The sequence below is a fragment of the Peromyscus eremicus genome, chromosome 18 (genome assembly GCF_949786415.1).
Source record: "Peromyscus eremicus chromosome 18, PerEre_H2_v1, whole genome shotgun sequence".
NCBI classification, from domain to species: domain Eukaryota; kingdom Metazoa; phylum Chordata; class Mammalia; order Rodentia; family Cricetidae; genus Peromyscus; species Peromyscus eremicus.
In genome coordinates, this window is record NC_081434.1 from 4,996,423 (window position 1) to 5,012,059 (window position 15,637).

The following is a 15,637-nucleotide window of genomic DNA, read 5'->3' on the forward strand; positions in this document are numbered from 1 at the left end:
GTGTACGACAAAGAAATGAAGCTAAATTCTAGTAGTTACAACTACAAACAACACCATTACATTCTTTATCCTCGGAGCATCTTCTAAGCATTTCTAGTAAAGATTCCCAAGCATGGTGTTAAAAAAATGTTGGAAAGTAATCATGTCCAAATTATTTTCAATCAAATTTTAAAGCCCCATATGTTCGTATTTGTAAGATGTTCTAAAAGACCTGCTGGAAATGTGCAAGGCTTGAAAGATTGAAGACTTGTTATATACTATTCTATGAAACAATAACAGTGGGAAATAGAGCATCGGAACTGTATCTTAGTGACCCAGTGAATTCTTTCCACCAGATGAAATCGTAGGGAGTCAGGAGTCCCGAAAGCTTGTCATCCACTAACTGTGACTGAATCATTGGCACCCAGGGAGGTCACTCCCCTTGCTTGTAGTCACATAAGAACAATTGCTGGTGAATATATTTCCCAGTGGGTTCCCTATCCATCAGAGGTCAGAGCAATGTCACTGTGCTCCCTCCCTCAGTCCTTTTAGCCTCTGCAGAATGTCAAGTGGCTTACAGACTCAGAGGGATACACTGCATCTTCATGTTTTACATCTCATGACGACCAATGCAGGTTCCTGAGTTCACAGATGGATCACGAGTCCCCAACTGTACACAGAGACAAGACTGACAAAAGTTAGTCCTTAGTGGTGCTGTTGGGTGATGGGCACATCTTGAAGAGCTCCAGCCAAGCGGGAGGTCTCTAGTCCATTCCATCCAAAGGGCCTTGTGGAACTGACTCTGACTGTTCCCTGCTCTTCTTTGCCTTCCTGGATATTTGATGAGCAGTTTTGTCCTGACAACACCCTTGCCATGATGAGTTACCTCAACTCAGGATTGATAATGGGGCCAACTGACACGGACTGGACCATGTGGGGGTATGAGAGCACATAAGCCTTCCTTCTTTAAAATTTCATTACTTTGTCATTTGTTATAGTCATAGACATCTGACTAACACAGGTATCTCCAGTGAGAAGAAGTCATTTTGTTGAAACCAACTGTCACCTCTGTGAAAATCAGAAATATCTGCCCGTGGAGAAATCCAAAATTTACAGGTTGTTTTTTTCTCCAAGTAAAATGCTATGTTTATTTACCTTAGCTTAGAGCTGTTCTTGGAGGCAGAACTACCAACAGTTTGCTTTAGATGAAGTGTTCTTATAGAATGCCATTGATCTCTTTCCTCTGGCCCTACCATGATATCTCATCTAAGGGGTTGTTCCACTGTCAAGTTTCTGCTTCATTTTTCAATAATAATAGTAATAACCCAAAAAGTTTGTTTATGGTACAGTGATGGAGTGTGTGCTCTAAAATTAGAATGTTATGTACCAACTGTACAAACATGTATATGTGAATTTATCTTCCAAAGCTTTACTTTCACTATAAAATACACAAGGCGTTTCCTACTGTGCTCAATTTTAAAAGGCTGCTTGTGGAGAAAATTAGGTACTTTAGCAGAAAGTTCCTTTAGGTATTATTATTATTTTTATTATTTCCAGTTTTTGTGAATTAGGTAAACGGAATGTATACAAAAAAAAAGCCAAAAACTCATCAAAATGTTAAATTGTAGCCATTTCGTTTCCTACCTGCGGCAAAGTAGGGAAAAAAGTGTTTTGAAAATATGGGTTTACTTGTGTCAAGACCACTGTAATGGTTTTAACAATATGTATCTAGCTCAGTGACCTTGGCATGCTGAACACATGACAAGAGGCATCTTCATGGTGTAGGCTACCCCAACCATTGGCCCACCATATCCAATAGACTCTAAGATATCTGTTTCCACAATTTGGATCCCTGCACCTAATTTACTTATCAGATGTAAGTGTATACAGGAGCCATGGGAAAATGGGGCCTGTCACATTGTAATTTAGATATGTACAGTCAGTATGAGTGTATTTTAGGAACTTTCTAGGCTAAGCATGGTGAATCTATGTATGTTCACAGTTAAAAGATATCAGCAAAGTTGCTTGCACCAGCAATTTATAATTGGGTACATAAAAATCTGTTATAGTGTGAATGAAGGCAACATGGTGTTTGAGAGATCAAGATATACAAGTATGTCATACAGTCACAAAAAAATGGCAACTGCATCTGGCCACTGTACTTTTGATTCCTACAGGCATTTGTGCAGTTGCAAGGGCATGAATGTTCACACATCAACCCCAAAGTCATGAACAAAAATGTAATAATCCATGCTTATGGAATTACCATGTTGGGCCTTTTGTTAGTGGTTAAATCATTTCAGGGGAATCCTCATGCATAGGGTTAGCCGCACAATTAAATGTGGCCCCAAGGGCCTTGCTCTTTTCACCCTGTAAACACAGTAGGAAAGCATCATCTACCAGTCAGGAAGTGGACCCTCACTGGACAGGATCAGGGTTTACCTTGATCTTGGACAAGTTTTGTGATACATGGCATGCTTTGTTGAACTTGTAGAAAACTTGACTAATTCAGTGACACTCTCATGTCATCCTGTGAGCATGCATAATAAGCAAGTCCAATTAAGCAGCCCATCTCAGGAATGCTGTGCAGAATCAGGGTGTGTTTGTATGTATGTTCTTATGTATAATTGCTCACCACCTTCTGTAAGTGCTGGAAAGGTAAGATGATGGCCTGCAAGTTGAAAAAAATTCTAGACTTATGGATGTCCCACTGAGAAAATAGCCACTTAAACTTATATTTTTTAAAAGACACCTAGCGTATTGAGTTTGTTATATCAACTTACACCAAATACAACAACTGTCTATTGGTGATATGAAAGTCCTTATTTTAAAAATACAATTTTACTTCATGTTTCATCAGCGAGTAGTGAAAAAATAGACATGAGTAATTTCTTCAAAATCTTTAGATGCTTTGTGATGAAAGTACTTTGCAATTTTACATCATAGGTCTCTCATCTAGAAAATATTGGTTGGTAGTGAAAAAATTAAAAGTCTGGCATTCAAAGGATAGAACATCACTTATGTATAAATACAGTCTTGGAATGTGATGAACTTTTAGATTTTACATTCAGAATGTCCCTAAACTCTCTACTTCATGGTGCAAAATATTAACTTTAGTTTATAACTGAATTTTTAGAATTCCCATGAACTCAAATCTTTTCTTGTATGACTCTCCTTTGTTTTACAGGTAAAATTTAACTAAACCATAAAACAAGCAATGTCAGTTTTAAATATTTAGAAAGAAGATGAAAATATATCTGTGTTTATGAATGATCTTTTTAATGACTCTCAAGTGTTTGATAAATCCCATTTCATTTTCTTCTTTTTTTTTTTTTGTCGAGACAGGGTTTCTTGATGTCGTTTTGGTGCCTGTCCTGGATCTCACTCTCTGGATCAAGCTGGCCTGGAACTCACAGAGATCCACCTGGCTCTGCCTCCTGAGTGCTGGGATTAAAGGCATGTGCCACCACCGCCTGGCATCATCTTTTATTATAAAGTCTTTCTATAGATTTTCATTGGCAAAGCTTAAGATACATGGTGATTTGCATTTTGCTTATCTGTGATGAATTCAGTTCAGAGAAGCTTAAACACTACCTTGTATAGAACATCTAGGGAAGCATGGACAGAAGTCATACACAAAAAAACAAAACAAAACAAAACACAGCAAGGGCACCTACCACCCCTGGTAATCAGTCCGAATATAAAACAAAGTCACAAATAATTGAATTCCAGATATAGTGATGTTGCTCTAGAAATCAAGTCAGGCACTAGTCAGTGAATTCAATGTATTATATCAGCATTCTTTTACTACAGAGGTGAGTGACATTTCACCCTATATTAACAATATTATGTATTCTAGATAAGGACTTCACTGGCTATAAAACTAAGCCCAATTATTTTATGATTATTCATTAAAAACTGAACTTGCTACTAGGGGATTCTTTGTAAAAATGCCTTGGATTTTCTCTGTGATAAAGGCTTATAGGGTGAGAGTCCCCTCCTCCAGAAAGCATATTATGAATTTGGCACACATGTTTAATAGCTACAATAAATAGACCCTAAAACCAAGAGTGGAAATAGAACTAATTCTCAGCTCAAATTTGTCCATTCAAACCTAGGCTTTGCTTGACGGCTGTCCTCACCATCAACAATGCCACCTTTATTAAGAAGAGTTCACTGAAAGGAATCTAATCAGGTTGCCTAGCCAACCTGGAGACCTCAGGCCGACAGATGGACTGTTGAAGAATGTATTAGGCAGTGGGAATAATCACTTTCACTTTTCATGGGGAGAATTGGCTGTATTATTTAAAGTCAGTGATGGCTATCTGTGAAACATGGAGGTTTTTCTGGATATCTCTTGGAATACTCCTGTACTTGTGAAAATACTGCATGGGATAGCTGCTCAAAACTAGTCTATGAATACTGAAGACACACGAAATAAACATTTTAAAGAAATGAACATGGAGCTGACCTAACAAGACAAGTAACTTGAATCAGCAAGTTTTGAGGAAGAGTGAAGAAAGTCTAGATTGGTCATATGAAAGAGACAATGAATAACAGTTATGACTTGTGGACCAGCTGCAAATGGGAAGTTTAGCTTCTTTACTTCTTTCTGCAGAAGAGAAATCTTACCCATAGAAATTTCAAGGACTACATTAAAGAATGACCAACAGAATCAACTCATGAACTGTGGACCAATAACTGTGGAGCCTCTATAGGATTGGACTAGGCCCTCTGCATAGGCGAGATAGTAGTTTAGCTTGACTTGTTTAAGGGGCCGCTGGTAGTGGGATCAGGATCTGTCCCTGATGCATGAGCAGGCTTTGTAGAGCCCAGTACCTATGGTGGGACACCTTACACAGCCTTGGTTCAGGGGGAGGGGCTTGGACCTACCTCAGCTGAATGTACCAGGCTCTGCTGAGTCTCTATAGGAGTCCTTGCCTTGGAGGAGGTAGGAATGGGGAGGGGTAGGTTGGGCGGGAAGGCTAGGGGGCAGGAGGAGGGAGGAGAGGGGCACCAGAGGTTGGTATGTAAAATGAACATACAATTTCTTAGTAATAATGATAAAAAGAAAGAATGACCAACAGAGCAGGCTTAACATGGAGTGTACAGACTCAGCTGATTCGGAGGTGGCCTGGATTTGTGGTGTACCATATTCAATCTCAGCCCACTTGAATTCAGCAGAGCTGATGTGCACTGCTCTTGACTTGTGTGTTTGACTTGATGGCCACTTCAAATGCATGCTGTATGGTCATATCCTGCTTTGGTGCTTTGCTGATTTTCTCTTTTGTTGCAGAATGCTACAACCTTGTACTTCAAATTACAATAGTCTTCATTAGGCATAGATGATCTGTCCCAAGCATCCATGGCTTGCTTGAAAACAGTACTAACCCCCCAGTAAATAATATTTTTATAAGCATACATATCAATGACAAAGTTTAACTTATAAATTAGGTACACTATAAGACTAAATTCCAAAGCTATCAGAGTGATCAAAACAATACAGTGTTATAACAATTCTGTAGATGATAGTTCCCTAAGTATATCTTAATTCTTCGTTGTACTTCAGAAATAGTTTGGAACCATAGTGACCCCTGGAAACCAAAACCACAGGGCAGGACAGGGATGGGGTTGATACTGCAATGAAACAGCCTGCAATATTCCCTAGCAAATAAGGAGCGTGGTTTGGTATCAAGTCGAACCAGCCCCTTTTTTCTCTAGGGAGGAAAGTTAATGTTGAGATTGCTCTGTGGTTATCTCAGTTTCTTTCTTTTTCCTGTGGGATTAAGCCTCCACTTTCAGTAGAGGCCACAGTTAATTAACAAGTTTTATGGGCACATCTGCCTTTCATGCTTCATTCCGTCCTCTCTAAATGTTAAGAGTTGTTTAAATATAAGAGAACTAAGGAGCTATTGGCTAAGCTTACAGACTTAATGTGGTACAAATGACCAACGCTGATTGGAGTTGCATGGTGTCTTATGGGAATATTCACCAGATACATTTCACCCCATGTGATCTTGGTTTTGGAGCAAGTGGTTCATCAGCTGTCACTTTTATACTGAAGTTACTTTTCTTCACTCCAGGACATCCCTGCATTTCAGTGTGGTTTGCATTTCTAAGCCACAAATTGTTTTGTCATATAAACTTTAAATTTGTTCACTTTAACTTAAATTTCATCCCTTTTGTCTGCAGATTATGGTGATGCTGAAAAATGTAATGGATGCTGTAACAAAATGAATTGACGCCAGGGAGTAAGAAAAGGAATGGGTATGTGCCTGTGGGTATCTTTCAATCTCAATTCAAAATATTAAATAGTGTTTGCACCATCAAAGAAGGCTGCATCCAGGGATATCCGCTGGGTAGCTATCTTATGTAGAACTGGCGATTTTATTCCTACCAGAATAGCTAATTGCAAACTTTGAATTTCACTGCTCTTCAGCTTAGTTTATGGTCAGTGGACTTTACACTCATTTATTTGAAAACTGTTCTTTAGAATGAGATTAAAAGAAATTTATGATGTGTTTCACAATTCCACTTGGGGTATTAGGGAACTCTAGAGACAGTAAAATGGAGACTGTTTCTGAATATTCTTTTCTAACTACCATCCCAGGAAGATTTCTCCAATAACTTCTGTTTTACTTGTCAGTCTTGAAGATAGAAAATATCCTATTGATTTTAGAAACACTGCATAAAAACACTTTGAATTTTATTGGTCAACAGTTTTTTTTTCAGTTTATTGGCAAAAATATTTCTTCAAATAATGGTTTTAAAGGAAAATATATAATGTGACATCAACCATGAAATTAACCCAATAACAGAAAATCTCCCTAATAGACAGTTTTGTTTAACACATATTTATTAAAAGTACTTACCAAGAACATGCCACTGAAGTAGATTTTAATGTGATGGGTTAATGATCGTAGTTGGCTGCTAACATTGAATGAAATAATCTCTGAAAATGTCAAACAGTGCCTTGGGCAAAGGACTCAATAAATATTAAATATATTTGGGTTCTTGGGATTCAAGGGTGAACAAATAAGAATTAATTTATTTTTAATTTATATTATTTTTGTGTGTGTGGTAGTGGGGACTGAGCACAGGGCCTTGTGCAATGCTGAGCTGAACCTCTTTCTCTGTGCTGTGTCCTCCTACATTTATGTATTTTTAATTTTTGAGCAAGGGTCTTACTAGGTTCACTAGGTTACTCAGGCTGGCCTTGAATTCACTCTGCATCCCATAGAGGACTGAACTTCTGATATTCCTGTGTTAGCCTTCCAGTGCTCAGAATTCCAGGCCTGTGCCGCCAGATCCAGCTCAACTATGAAATCTCTTAGGGAGATGGATGATGTAGGCTGCAGTGATTTAAAAATAGTGAGAGAGACATTCTCATAACTGAAAAGAGGCTGCTTCCTAACACAATAATGAAGAACTATTCGAAAGAATATACTAAGTGTTACGTGGAGGATCAGAAAGTTGACATAGGGCAGCTCGTGGTGGTGGAGGGGGACAAAAGTTGGATAATTCAGAACAAAAATTAGAAGCATGAAAGACAGAGGTGTTTCAAGAAACTACATGTCAAGGTTAGTTGAAAAGTAGAGTCAGCTTCATACCAGCAGCTTTATGGAGGCTGCTGCTGTTAGGGTCCCTGGTCTGTTGCACACTTTGAATGAAACATGCAACACATACACATGGGTATAGTTTTGCATGATCAAGTCATTTTGGCATTTGTAAAACTCACTTGTACAGTTCATTCACTCTGCTGCTTCATATTGGTCTCTTCAGAAAACAGTGTAAGTGATGGCAGGTAACAAGTTGGTTCTGGCAAGTGTTCCTTTTTAACATTCACTTGGAAGCAAGACATTTTAATATTGGCAAAAATGCAATCACACTGAATAAGTTCAATCCATTCTTTTGAGAAAATGCCTTCAAATATTGAGTTCTGAACCTGTACTTTTTCAATTATTTCAATTAATACTGCTAATTCATCAGTTAAGTGCACAGTTTATAGCCCGTGAATCAATTATCAAGTGATTTGTGAACACTTTGGGTATATTGTTTCATCACATAGACTATTAGAAGGATATGTCCATAAGGATTGAGGTATCACAATGTTACACGATCTTGCTTCTTCATTGATATTGACTTTAAGAGATAGTATATTTTTTAAAAAATGACACATATGTATTGCATGCCATTGGGTATAATGTGATAACTCTATACATTTATAGATATCATGTGTAATGGGAAAATTAAGGTACTTAGCATATCTGTCATCTCAGATGTTTATAAACTCTTGTGTTGGAAACATTAAACAATTTTCTTTGAGCTATTTTGAGATAAGTTAAAAAATGGTTATTTATAGTCACTGTATCATGCTACCAAACATAAGAGGATATTCTTCTTAACTAAATTTACTTTTAACTAACAATCAGCCTCTCCACGAGTTCCTGCTTCCTCGTTTCTGCTAACCACTATGCCTCTATGTCTAGAACATCACAAACTTTAGCTTACATCTACAAATGAAAATAAAGTATTTAACCAGGACTCACGATAAGAACGAATGAATGACAGGCAAAGCTCATGCTGTGATCTGGATTTGGTGGAGGTAGCTGCCCAACTTTGTTTTGCACATTGAGTACAAAAGGGGAAATTAGATGATCACAGAGACATCTGAAGAAGTCTTTAAAGTTTTGTATTGCCTGTTTTCTAGGAACAATTGCATTAGAAATCCAGTTGTGTACAGAAACAGGAAGAGGTGCATAAAATTATACATAACCATCCAGTTCCATGTGACTTTCAACATCTGTGTGAGGAAATGTTCAAATATGGAAAAGTATATCTAGCTGCTATATAATTTATCCTATATTTGAAGTAGAGACATTGAGAGCCTTTTCTTCTAGTATTTGGAAAAATACAATACATTTTTATCCATAATCACTGAAATGTGCAATAGAATATGCATTTTATTTCCCTTGTCTAATTATAAATGAGTACTCATTGACCAATCTTTATCCTTTCCTTCCCTTTCTTCATTCCAGTTCTCCAGTTCCTTGTAACTGTCATTCTGTTTCCGAGACCCACGATTTTAGATTCCACATGTGAGTGAGATCATATATTTCTCATCATTTCCGACTCATTTCACTTAACACACCGTCTTCTAGAATGTGTCAGGATCTCAAAAAACCTCAGTAATAATAAAGAAAGCTACCTGAATTAAGATGGGCAATAGGCATCTGCAGACATTTCTCAAAGGAAGACACACAAAGCCTCTGGGAGATACACAACAAAGTCTAATGCAACATTCCCTTACCATGTAAGAAGGACTGTTTTCAAACAAACTAAACATAACTAGTACTGATAAGGATGTGGATAAAAGGGAATACTTACATAGTGTTGGCCATAATAAATTAGTACAGAGGTTATAGGAAACGGTATGACAGTTCTCAAAAATATTAAGACGTATAACTAGTATAGGATCCAGCATATGTCTTCGTGTTTGAGAGAAATTTACATCCACGTGTTTATGAAACACTGTTTGGAATATACCATCTGAATGTCCACTAACTGAAGAGCAGAAATGTAGCTGGAAAAGTCTAGCTACACAGAAATGGAAATGTGTGGCAGGTTCACACAGCGAGGTAATATTTATTCGTAAAAAGGGTGCTGTTCTGTCATTTGTGACAATGTGGATGTGACTAGAAACTGATACATTTCAAACGGTTATCTTTAAAATTTGAATGTATTGATCAGACGGAAATCTTGTTAAGTGCTTAAGGAGCTGTAATACAGAACATAGAGTCCACGTGTTCTGCATTGGTTCCTGTGGGAAGAACTAACGTCTATGGTATAAATGCAACCAGCAGGGTGAAGGGGCGGCATAATCATCAGGTCTCCAGGCATCACAGCTTTCTTGGAAGATGAAGTGATTTGAAAATTAAGTTTCTAGGAGATCAGCCAAGGCGGCGGACGTCAGTTTAAGTTGTGAAGTGGTTGTTGGGTGCAACGACCTATAAATCCCTTTGAAGTGTTATTATATGATTAAAAATTAATTTTATTGTTGAAATTACAAAGCACGCCATGGGAATGCAGCACTATGAAGTGTTTGTGATACAGAAAGAACACTTGAGAACACTATGTTTACAGAGTCTCAAAGCCTCAGTTAAGGCCATTCTTTGGGGTTTTTGTTGTATTTTCTAGTCCAATTCCACAGATTCCCACAGACCAACTGTTTCTGGAAGGAAATCTTATTGATATTTGATGTGATGAAAGCATGTCTCCAAACGCAATCTGCTCCGGCCTAAATAATGATAAAAGCTGCGCATGCGAGTGTGTGAAAACAGAAATAAGTTTCGATTTTTGCAAGTTCCAATTATGGCCTATGAATTCATGTTTTGAATTGACTGTGAAAATGAGTTCTGTTTTACTTGTCCAGTTACTAGGATATTGTGTTTGCTTCTCCAACTTCTCTTTTGTCTGCTTCAAGGGTGTGAAGGAGATACCAGAGATGTGGGAACAAAGGCTTTAAGACCAGATGAGGGAGTAGCCACCTGGGAATTGAACCAGAAATTCTGGTTGCTGGGGGTAAGTGCTCCTGAAGTGAGATCAGAGGGTACAGTTTCACAGATTACAAGGACAAGCAGATAGCATCAAACTGATTGTCACAACTACATTTGCTCAAGAAAAACACACCTACATGGCGGTTGGTTGTTGGTGCCTTGTGTTACTCTTGCTGGATACAAAGTAGCTAAGTAGAAAAAAGCTATTTTCTGAGGTGACTTACTATCTATACGACATCTAGGAGAACACAGACTCCTACCATTGCTGCGTCAGACTTGGCTAACCACAGTCCCATGGCTCTCAAGGCCTCAGGCTGAAGCATTCTGGGAGCTCACTCTCTGGAATTTTAAATCCCTTGTCCTTTCTTACTTTGTAAGTAGGCAATAGAGAAAACATACTCTGCATATAATAAAGGATGTCATAAAGTGTAAGCTACACATGCCTTGGTTTCCATGGAACTTTACCGGCAGTTAAAGCCATGCGGCATCTTTTGATTAAAGGTTAGTTCAGAAACAAAATTACACAAGTGTTGGATAATCACTGACTTCCTATTTTTTTTTAAAGTTCTTTTTTCTCCTTTTATTGAAACGAGAGTTTTTCTCACAAAATATATCCTGATTATGGTGCCCCCTCCCTCTGCTCCTCCCAGTTCCTTCCCACCTCCCTCCAATCATGATCCACCCCCTTTCTGTCTCTCCTTAGAAAACAAACAGGCCTCTAAAGGGTAATAATAAAATGTAATATAGTAAAATATAATAATATGAAACAAAAACTAACACATTGAATTGGACAAAACAAACCAACAGGAGGAAAAGAGACCAAGAGTGGGCACGAGAAAGAGACCCACTTATATGCACACTCAGGAAATCCATCAAAGCTCTAAACCGGAAACCATAATGTAGACACAAAGGACCTGGTGCATACCCATGCAGGCCCTGTGCTTTCTGCTTTAGTCTCTGTGAGCTCAGATGAGCTTTACTCATGTTGATTTAGAGGGTCTTGCTTTCCTGGTGTCCTCCATCCCCTCTGGCTCTCACCTTCTTTCCACATCGTCTTCTGTGGGGTTCCTTGAGGGGAGGGATTTGATGGAGACATCCCATGTAGGACTGAGTGTTCACTCCAAGGACTCTCTATAGCTGCATCATGCCTGGCTGTGGGTCTCTTTATTTGTTACCATGTGCTGTAGGAGGAAATTTCTCTAATGATGGCTGAGCAAGGTGTTGTTCTATGAGTATAACAAACTGTCATGAAGAGTTATTTTCCTTTCCTTTCCTTCCCTTCCCTTCCCTTCCCTTCCCTTCCTTTCTTTTTCTTTCTTTCTTTCTTTCTTTCTTTCTTTCTTTCTTTCTTTCTTTCTTTCTTTCTTTCTTTCTTTCTTTCTCTTTTAAAACAGTAATCATAAGTTTTATCCTAGGTCCTCGGCCTGTCTAGCCTCTGGTTCTTGGTCACTCTAATAGTGTTGGATATGGGATCCATCACGTGACATGATCCTTAAGTCAAATTGGGTATTGATTGGTCACTTGCCACCGTGGAACTAGCATATCTTGCAGGCAGGACAACTTTGTCAATTACAGGTTTTATGGCTAGGTTGTTGTTTATGTTTTTTTTTTTTTGGTAGTATGGCAGAGTACCTTATTGTACCAAAGATGCTAACAAGTAGGGATGAAGGTTATAAGTAGCTGTCATCTCAAATTTTCCATGTTCAATAAGTTGTGTAGGTGTTGTCTTCAGCAAAGGGGTCTTTCTGTCAGTTTGTTTAGAGTCTTCTATAGTCTTGTGTAGTCAGAATGTTTCTTGGGTCCCACCCAGCCCCTGCAGACCCTCAACTCACTTATAAAATAATCACTCATACCCTTATATTAATTATAACTGCTCAGTCATTAGCTCAGGCTTGTTACTGACTAGCACATACACTTAAATTAACCCTTAATTCTTATTTATGTTTAGCCACGTGACTTGGTACCTTTTCTAAGTTCTACCTTGTCATCTTGCTTCCTCTGTGTCTGGCGGCCAACCCATCCCTCTGCCCTTCCTCTTCCTGTCTCTCTCTCCTGGATTTCCTGCCTGGCAATAACCTGACTCGCCATAGGCCAGAGCAGCTTCTTTATTAACCAATCATAGCAACACATATTCACAGCGTACAGGAAGATATACCACAGCAGTCTTGTCAACAGCCGGGATTGTTTGGGGATTTCCATGGGATGCCTTTGGCCAACAACTCAATTTGATATAACCTAATCCCAGTACAGGAAATTTCATTTGATGACAAGAGATGGCCATCTGGGGATCTGCCTCCCCAATTATTTGATGATTTCCTTAAGATCACCTTTATATATGTATATATTTTAGGAAGCTTCAACTCTATTAGGTTTCCATATGATCTCTCAAATGGCCCTCCCCAACTTTCTATTTCATAGTGGGTTAGGTTGATAATTTTTTGATGCTGTGTAGAGAGAGAATATATTTTAACCTAAAATAAGAGTGAGTTTTGTTAACTAACAGAGACAACATAAAAGCAAAGAGGACCTACTATTGCAGTAAAAGAAAGAGTTATAAAGACATGTAAGGACTTAAGAGTTAAAAAGATGCCCATCAGTTCTGTGAAGTACATTGAGGTGCACCCATTAGAGACTTAGAAAACAATTCTACAAAGAAATCCAAGGGCTTCTTTTATTCTTCGCTCTTGCCATCTCTTGCTAACATTTCAATCACACCAAAGCCATCTGGAGTGTCTATTGTGTTTCCTCCATGTTTTAGGTCCCTTCTCTTTTCCTTTCATCTTTAGCTGTGTAAAGAGAAGTAGAACTATTGTCTAAAGAACAAATGATCTGATGTGAAGTTCAAAAACACTAACAACTGTTATATTTATGGAATGGCACCTAAGATCGGTGCATTACCAGTTTCCCATTAGCAGGCGTCACTGTTTCACGACACCCTCTCTCGATCTTTGTTACATACATAATACTTGGCGCCTCTGTGTAAGCAATGTCCAGCTTCACCTTCAGACGTGTCTGGGTTTTCTCACATGGGCTTTTAGTAATTCTCTACAAATCAATACTTGCCTGTTCTATTAAAATACAAGCCCTTACAAGCAAGAAAGCATTTGCTTTCGGCTTCTAAATCAACAGCCTAGAAGCTCAGCGTGGTGATAATTCAAATGCAGAAACTTCAAAGAAAAATTTATCCATATTGTGGTATTTGTCTGATAGAGAAATTAATTCAAAATTACTTAAAATATTTGCTGTAAGGATAGCCTAGCTAAAAGGCATATAAAGACCAGGTTTGAGCAAGTCAGTTTGTATGTAATAACATGAATGAGACTTTGAGGGTCAGTTTTATAAAGTCCAAAATTGGAGCAAATTTGATACATCTTGTTTACATCCACATGTTTCATATGCATTAAAGAAAAAAAATTTACCAGAAAAGTTAAACCATAGAGAATAGTTTATTCAGATTTTATTCAGGCCATTGCATTAGGAGATCCTAATGTCAAATCTAACAAAACAGAAAGTGGAGTTTAGAGAGAGAGAGAGAGAGAGAGAGAGAGAGAGAGAGAGAGAGAGAGAGAGAGAGAGAAGAGAGTATTTTCCTGAAACATTTGTGTTTGCTGATATGATTGACTCTAAGAAAAAGTAGACTTTCTTGCTATGTTTACAAGAGGAAATAGTTGTGCAAATAGGAACAAGACACCCAAGAGCTGTCATCACGCTCACTGGAACATCCTGAGGGAATGGTTCCTAGCTCCTTCATAAAGATATTCCTGGGTTGCAAGATCACTGATGAGAAGCTTGAAGGGAATTGAAACACAGGCAAAGGGATTATAGAGATAGGTTTTCTAATGCAAACGCTCTAAGCAGAGGGAGGTGGGACAAAGTGGGTGTGAAGAAGGTTGCTTCAGGAGTGGAAGCCAGTCTTGGTCACATGTATGCACAGATGTTTTTTTCTATTGAGTCTAGTAGAATATATTTCTTCATTGTATGAATATCACCCTGGTCCCTCACCCAGATAGGCAAGGGTAATTTCTATAAAAGTTGCAAGGATGATTATTGTTTTATAGTCTGTTATAAGATATTCTCATTTAGGAATAGTAAATCCAAGGGCTCTGTTGTTCAATATCACCACCATAATTAATAATATGCGAAGAGAGAAGGTTTTAAGTATTTTAGAATTCACATATTTATTGGCTTGATTTAGCCCTTCAAAAGCAAAACAAACAAACAAACAAAATAACCAACAAAACAACCAAACTCAAAACAGCAAGATATATACCATAGCACATATTTTTTTGTAAATTAAATATAAACAAAGTCAGAGATACTTGTTGTCATATTTAAATTAAATCTTAGACGATAATCAGTGGCATGTGCTTTTTTGTAGGTGAAGTAAAGGATGTGAATGAAAACTGAGACGATAAACATTTGAATATTACTACATATGACTGAAGTTCATGTGGCTTAAATAAGTCTAAAGTATTAATATATATTTGATTAGAAAATTTTCTTGATTATTTGGTGGATATGAATCAAAGTAAAACATGAAGAAAACACTGGGAGATATCCTTAAGTAAATATTCAGCACATATTATATTTATATTTATATTTATAAGTTGAGACTTATATTAATAAGTTGAGAAACATAAATAACAGTTATCTTCTAGTCAAAAAAATTATGCTGACTCAACTGTGATACACACTACATTTCATGAAATACTTTGAGGTGGAATTTGTCTGTGTATTCTTTGTATTTTTAAAGTTATTAAACTGTAATCAACTACTGACTAAATGTGTATACAATGAAAATTCTAATCTTATACACTGAGGAAAAGAGGTTTATAGGACCGTTTTAGACAAAGAAGCCACTTTGAGTGACCCTTTTCTCTATAGATCTTGACTGCTCTTAATTTGAATTGAATGGATAATTAGCAGGCAGAATTACCTAGAGAAAACACGTTATTTTCAATTTTCTCAAGGAAATTAGCTAGTAAGGGGCTCAGCCTAGTATGCAGAACGTCTCATTCAAATTATTGTCACTTAGAAACATCTTATGTACGGCCATGAAATTATGCTGTAAACTTTTCTAGGAGTATGAATGAAGTAGAGTG